General features: G+C 50.3%; 1 long non-coding RNA gene across 2 annotated transcripts; it reads left to right on the top strand.

Moving 5' to 3' along the window:
- Positions 1-1,462: 1,462 nt before the first annotated feature.
- On the top strand, positions 1,463-3,112 carry LOC135310338 (uncharacterized). Of its 2 annotated transcripts, none has more exons than XR_010370435.1 (3): positions 1,463-1,582; positions 1,756-1,892; positions 2,924-3,112. It is a non-coding gene; the product is annotated as an uncharacterized LOC135310338 (long non-coding RNA). The 2 variants fall into 2 exon arrangements; XR_010370434.1 differs by lacking the exon at positions 2,924-3,112 and adding an exon at positions 2,799-2,908.
- The last annotated feature ends 4,363 nt before the right edge of the window (positions 3,113-7,475 follow it).

The following is a 7,475-nucleotide window of genomic DNA, read 5'->3' as shown; positions in this document are numbered from 1 at the left end:
TACAGGAGAGGGATAGGAGATTATTCACGGCAAACGGATGAAACTTGTGTCAATCTCCAAAATGTTGATGGCTGACAGGAGTCTCTTTTTGCATTTTTGCCTTGATTTCCAGTGCAGAATGCGAGCCCTAACGGCTCAGGTAACGAGCAGCCTGCCTGCAGTTTCCAGAGGTGACTGTTGAGGCATTTGGGGAAGATGAGAGAAGCCTAGATTCTGTGCTGCGTGGGAAGTTTTCCAGAGGTGAGCATTTTCCTTGACGTTGGGTCTTGCTCTAAAGTTGTTATTGCCTGGAGGTTCCCTGAAGCACAGGGTCACAGAATCAGCTGTGTCAGGTTGGTGCTGCTCAGGTGCATGAGGTTTTGAGAGATGAAAAAGGACGAACTATGAAAAAACTCTGAAAAATTCTACTCCTAAAGCATTAGTATCGTTCAACTTTGCAATGACAGGAGCCTGCACCAATCTTGAGCTATTAAAACAACATGCCGAGTCAGTGAGCCCTCCTCGATTGCTAACGAAATGAAAGGCAGTCTTCCAAAAAGTCACAGTGTTGTTCTGGTCCGTTTTCACCTGTATCATCATAACATGGCATGCAGAACTAGTTCTGCTACAATGTTAGAGAGCCAAACCCCGCTGTTTTTTTTTCCTTTCTAGCCTGAGTGCAAACAGAAGGGAGAGGACAGCCCTGTTGAGCGCTGCCGCCAGATTTGCAAAGCATTTCCTGGGATGCGGGTGAGTGTCCAGTGAGAGCTGCTGCGAGTGGCTAAGCAGGTGAGGTGGCTGACTTTCTAGGTGATGTGAATGTAGAGCTGGGCGCCTATGCGGGTGTCGGGGCTTCTGTTAAGAACACGTAGAGTCTCTCTACCTGCCTGTAAGTGCAGTAACTGAGCTCATACTTCCTTCGGGTTGCAAGTAGTTCAGTGAAAGGAAATGTGTTAAATTCTCTGTGTAATCAGCACGTGTAGAAGTTTAAATTCACTCCCGCAGTGCCCATTGGAAGGTAATTCCTTGCTGAAGTCCAAATCCCTGCCCAAAGGCGGCGTGTGTCAAGCTAAATGAGTAAAGTAGAACGGAGTTGGCTTAGTTTTAGGAAAGGATGGGCTTAGCAGTATGCTTTAGGACTTGTATTCCCGTAGGTATTAGGATGCTTTCTAGCAAACTCAAGCTGAATATGGTATAAGGACTCTAGATCGCTAGACTGTAATCTTTACCCCAAGCAGTCCGAATTCTGCAGTGCAGGAACGTCAGGTAGAAATGCAAACTCATAAGGTGGTTGGTTTCAAGCTGTGTTGCTTGAGGGTTTCAGTTGGGGGATTTTCAGTCCTGGAGCAGAATTCGGTAAGCCTGTCTCCCTCTGTTAGGGTCTTCTCTTGAAGGGAAGGGGCAGCGCCTGTGATTCTCCAGTTGTTTTCAGTGCTCCCTTGGGAGTTTGCTTTAGGCAGCCTTCTCCCCTCTTCCAGGGAGAGATGGGCTGGCCTGGCTGGCGTGTGGCCCTCAGCTGGAGGCAGTGAGCGCTGTGCCGGGGGAGCGGCTCTCTGCACACCGTTTCAGTGGAGTCCGTGAGCAGCCTCCCACCGCCCGTGTGGTAAAGGAGTTTTCCTGGTGGAAGGGAACGGGGCTGCTGGTTGGCTTGGAAGAAGCAGAGGGAAGTGTCCTCTGCCTGTACGAGCCTGGAACGTCAGGAGTGGTTAAAGCAGTTGTTCTGCCAGGAAGGGCAGGTGCTTTTTCAGGGGAGAAACGAAGCTTTTCTGTTGCCAGGTGCTGCACAATGCCGTTTCGGGAACAGCTTTGGAGCGTCACTGTGTCGGGAGGTGTTTTCCCTGTATTGCGTCACCACGCCGTCACGGCAGAGTCTCCAGTCGAGAGCACCTTGATGTACAGTGGTGGGCTTAAAGGTACCGTTATCTTTGGAGTTTGCTGATAGTAAAACAAGGTTTCTGGTTTTGTGGTAGAGCAGGCAGTTACCTAATTGTCCACTTCCACAAAAAGGCCTTGAAAGCTGTCTCTTTTTTTGGCCAGAGTGAAAAACAACCCGTCCCTGCCCCCCCTTTAAAGTGTCTGTAACATACGTGTCCAAAATGGTTCATTTCCGTCAGAAATACTGTCTTGAACATCTCTCAGGCTTCCGTGGTTGAGCTGTAACAGACTTAGGCACATTCCCATGGGTCTCGGACTAGCAAGCAGGTGACTTTAGAGCAGAACACATTTTTCTGTTGACTTAGGCGAGGAAAACAGAGCCTTTAGTGAGTTACCGGACAGGTTGTTAAAAGATTGCCTTTCAGCCTGAAGTCCTTGAATCTCTGCTTATTGACTATTGTGCTTGTGTAGGTGGGCTGCACTGGTGTAATGTTACTCATTTTTCCTGCCTTCTCTAATCCGTAAGCTTAAATGATGTCCCGTCCCCTCGCCTCCTAATCTGAATGTAGACAAGAGTCAGCGTAAGTTAATGGAAGATGGAGAGTCGGTCTATTTTTATCACCTTAGAATGTGCAAGAAAGAAATAGTGACTTAGTACTCGGCTCTCCAGAACGTGATTTGGTTGGACTCGGTAGAATCCAGGTGGGGTTTTGTTTGTCTGTAGCGCTACAGCGTGATTACTGGTAGGAAGCGTTTGTGTGGTGGTGATTTCTAAAGCGACGAGTTGGGTTGGTGCTCGACGGCGTTAGTTTGCCGATCATCTTGATAAATCTCAGAGGCTTAGGTGGAAAGGCAAGCTGTGTGCTGGCATAGGTGTATAGTCCATGAGGAAATTCTGTTTGTGAAAAAGGACAGTTCCGTTAAGTTTTATTTCTGCCATCTAGGTAAGCTGGGGAGAGGAAATGGGAGGAGAGATCACGCCACGCCTTGACTCTGTGCCTACCGAAGTGATCTGAAATGGAATGTAGTTGTAACTCGCTGTTGTCTCAGGGGTTTTTTTCTGCACCAGGACCCAGGGGCTCACTTCTGAATGGGAAGAATATGAAGAAGCCTTGGGGGGGAAAGTTGGCTGTTGTGTGATCAAGGTTATGAGTGTTGGAATAAAGCCAAAGCTTCTCTGAGTTTTTGTTGTTGTGCCCTGACGAGTGCCCTTGAGTACGAGCGTGCTTGGTCCGTTGCTTTCCTTTTGCTTCCCGTCTTTTTGCCCTTATTGGATGGGTGAGATGAGCATGGACAGGGCACAGGTATTGCTCGTTGGGCTGTGAGCTTCCAAGTGGTGAGTGGGGGTCAGGGTGAGCGAAACCAAGGAGACAAACTGGCACTTTGCCACTGCCCCTGTGTTTTGGATTTGTTCTGTAACCCCTCCTTCCAGATCTGGACGTGACAGAACATGGGGTTTTAATCTGCCTGAATGTCTGGTTGCCACACGGACTCTTTTTAAAAGCAAAACGCAGCTCTAGTCTTAACATCACTCTCTGCAGTTTTTGTCGCTCCTGTATGAAGGCTTCAAGGAGCACCTTAATTTCTGGACTCTTTTCCGCGTGGGTCTGTCTTCTGTGGGCAGCTAAGTTGTACAGGTTAACACTGACTTAGAGGGACTCTGGTGCAAGGTGTCAAGCCATTGGTGGATTAACACAGGGTATTTATAGTGGCTTGTGTGCCTGCCTTTTAGTGTAGGGGTAGCTGTGTGGTCATTCAGAGAGTAAAGGAATGGGATTAAAAAGCCAAACTCAGAAGCGTAGAAAGAATTTGGTGGGGGGCATTTGTTTTCTTTTTCTTTTTTCATTTTCTTTCTCTTTTTTTTTTTCTTTTTTTTTATTTTTCTGGGATCATCTCTTATTCCCTTTGGATAGGCATGTGAAATGCAGCAGGAAACTGAAACTGTGAGTGGAGGAGTATTTGAATAGGATTCTTGTAAAAGTAAATCTGATTTTAGAACATGAATGTTATTCAATTGGTTTATAATGGTTGCACGTTTCAGAGGTATGGAACGGCATTTCACCAATTTTCCTGGTTTGTGCGAGGCAGAAGGGCGGCGTTCAGAGCCAGTGAGCTGAGGCAGGTTCTCTTTGTTCGTTCCCAGAGCGAGTTGGCAGCAGCGTAGGAGAATAGGCAAAGGCAGCGCCTAGCGCAGTGGGAAAATGTTTGGTGTCAGGAGGTTCTGCATGGAAAATTGAAGTGTTAATAGCGGGAAGCCTTTTTGGAAGAAGTCTAGAAAAAGGGGATCGGTTTTGTTGGTCCCTTCTCTGTTTTACTGTGAGGTAAAACTTTGTTGTTGATGTCAAGCTCCCTGTTGTCACTTGCATTTTGCAAGGAGGCTCAAGGACAGCCGGCGTTCTTTTGTGGTAGAGCCTTAGTGCAGGAGTCTTCCCGTGCTGGCGTCTCTGCTCTGGCAGTCAGTGTTGTCCTGGGAGGTGTTGCCGGTGCCGAAAGGTCTGTCTTCATAGAGGCCTTGTAACAAAGGCGCTCGCAGGCGGCTTCGCGTGTCAGAGAGCAGCGTGCGCTTCTCCTCAGCTGGAGGTAGCTTTTGTGGAACAAGCTGCTGTTCTTGTTGCCGTTGCTTTCGCCTGGCTTTTCAAATTGGTGTCCACGTTCGTGGAGGTGCTGGTGTGCATTTCACACTTTTTTGCTTTCCCTGGCTGCTCTTTTGATTCTAAATGAGGACTGGTGTAACTTTTCCCACGCTAGTATCTCCCTTCCACATATTCTAAACATCTTCCATTCCCGTGGCACCGGCGTGTCTCCCCTGCAACATGCCCGCTGCCTCGTCTGACGCAGAGCCACGATTCCCCCTAATACCTGTTTGGCAAAGGAGGCGTAGGCTGTATCCCAGTGCTGATGGGCTGTGAGCAGTGGGAGAGCGAGAGTGAGTTTTGTCTTTCTGACTTAAATCCTGCAAAATAAGGTGACGTTTCTTGCATACAACTGATTTTCTATGTTTTCTTCAAGGTAATGGTTCCTAAGTAGGAAATGGGGTTTGGTAAGCTGTCATAATAGAATGCACCATTGAAGTTGAAGTGAACTCAGTTAACTAACTGTAGGAAATCCAGTAAACACAAGGCAGTAAGAGAATCTTTTACAGGACTTTTTAAAATCTCTTTTGTTGATATCATTGGAAACAATGATATCAGGAAACAAAGCCAGCTCTTTCTTCTTCTTTCCCCCTTTAGCCAATTATTTCCTGATGTGTTCTGGAAGCGTCTCCTTCCTCTTGGAGTGTTTATTCCGGAGGGCGACCAAAATGAACCGGCACAAGCCAGGGGCCTGCCTCTGCCCTAGCACCTACTCAGGCACCTATGATGTCAGAAGCAAGGAGACTGTGGCAGACAGTATTGAAAGCTTTACTGAAATGCAAAATGATGACATCAGCTGGTTCCCCCCGGTGCTCCATGGCCGGCGGCTGCTTTTCCAGGCACACGTGTTGCGGGGTCTCCTCTTGTCCAGGCAGGGTCACTTGGACCTTGCAAGAGTAAGGCCAGGTTTCAGCAAAGAGCGCCCATGAGTTGAGAGGACAGTTAAAACATCTTACAGCAGAAATCCCAGGAGAGTTTGGCCAGTAACTAACTCGGCACTGCAGAATGCCCTACCTGAAAATGCTTTGCGGCTAATAGCAGCCATCTCGCACAAGTTTGGCAAGACCTGCCCCCCGCCACCGACTCACCGTTTTCTCGTCCACCACAGACAGACTGCACAACAGAAAACCATCCCAAACAACATGGAGCCCAAGACCGCCACGGCGCCTTCTATGCAGTAGGACCGGAAATCTTTTGGATCCATGGCATTTGTGTCCTTCTTGTCATCCACGCCTGGAGGAATGATTCTGTGTGTTAGTGTGTCCTGCACACTACTGCTCCTCTCACAGGAGGCCTGACATTGCCAGGAAATGTCCCCTCTCACTTTGTTAGCATCTCCAACCAGTGAACCAGCTCTCCCTCCCCACAGGACCCACCCCCCGGAGGGGACAGAGTCAGGCCCTCTCAGGAGACACCTGAACCTTGCTCTCCCCCTTGGCCTTTTCTCCAGCATGTGCCCGCAGGCATGCCTCCAGTTTTCCGCAGCGTGTCCCACTTATGGCCCCTGCAAGACTGCTCAGTACCTGGGTTCTTTTGAATAACTTAATACATGCTGTGCATGCACGGTGGGCTTCCCCGGGCTCGGACAGCACTGCCAAGAATCCAAGAAAGGGAATGCCTCATATGCCAATCATTAAGGCTCAGGCACAGAGGATGCAGAAGGATGGTGTGGAGGTTCCCTCTGGGCCGTGGCCGATCTGTCAGGGCATCCCTTTGGCCCTCAGGTCACTGGCGGGATCCCCCTCTGTTGTGCCCAGGGCCTCTGGGGGGGACTCACAGCAAGCTCTGGGATGCAGGTACTGATGGAGGGACATTGGATTAAGAGTCACGTTTGTCATCCCCTACTGACCGTGGCTCAGGTGGCCTCGTTCCCAAAATGGCAGAGTTCTGAAATTCCTGTGAAGGGGCGCGGCGGGCGGTGAGCATCTCACTGCATCCACAGAGGGTTAGGAGCGAGTGTGTCTGTGGCACACTGAGGGCAATAACCTCCACACCCCAGAGATAAGAGTCCTCCTCAGAGAGGTGCTCCTGCCTTCTTTTAGAGCAGTCGCTGCGTACTCCTAATCTGGCTGCTGACACGATGTGCAGCAGCAAGCGCCCCGGGAAGAGCCTGCAGACACCAGGGGATTTGGACTTCTGACACCAAAGGACAGCAATTACCTGGCACCACCTTTGAGTTAATTGCCCCTCTTCTGTCCTCAGAGACCGGCACCATGTGACCGCCTCCTTCCTGAAGCACCTCCTTCTCCACAGCCTCACGGTCCAGCTCTTTAGAAAGGAAGCGAGTCAGTGTAACTAGGCATAACTAGACAGCAAACCCTGACCTGCTGAACGCCTAGGAGATTGCATGTGATCTTGTTCTCATCCCACTGAGTGCGCTTCCAGCAAACTGCAGGGTGATGGTAGGTGACTCCCTTCAGAGAAGGCAGGACGATGCCGTGGCAAGTTCAGCAAGGGAAAGAGCCCTTCAGAAAAGCAGGTCCCATCATGGCACCTCCATCACCCGGTAAGGCTATCAGAGACACATGGTGGGCTGAACCGCGAGCTCTGGCAGCCATCTTCTGGGCACTTTCACAAGTGGCAGTGGAGAGCCCACAGACCCCCAAGACAAGAGGAAAACCACAACCAAGTTCTCTAAAACACAACTGGAACTAGACAGCTAAACCACGATTTCCTTTGCGCTCGCCCACCTTCGCTTTGCCAGGCTGGCTCGTGCCGCTGCCTGGAGGCTCACTCTGACCCTTTGGGAGCACTCATGAGGCCAGGTGGAGAGCACGTGGGGGAGCGCGGCTGTTTGACCCATCGCCCCTTTGAGTGAGACGGACAAAGCCCACCCCAGCATCAGGGAGTGCCACCCGCAGCTCTCCCTCCCCACAGGACCCACCCCCCGAGGGGACGGAGTCAGGCCCTCTCAGGAGACACCTGAACCTTGCTCTCCCCCTTGGCCTTTTCTCCAGCATGTGCCCGCGGGCACGCCTCCAGATTTCC

Source organism: Phalacrocorax carbo, chromosome 33 (genome assembly GCF_963921805.1).
Source record: "Phalacrocorax carbo chromosome 33, bPhaCar2.1, whole genome shotgun sequence".
Taxonomy (NCBI): Eukaryota; Metazoa; Chordata; class Aves; order Suliformes; family Phalacrocoracidae; genus Phalacrocorax; species Phalacrocorax carbo.
This window is presented reverse-complemented; position numbering and strand designations above follow the sequence as displayed.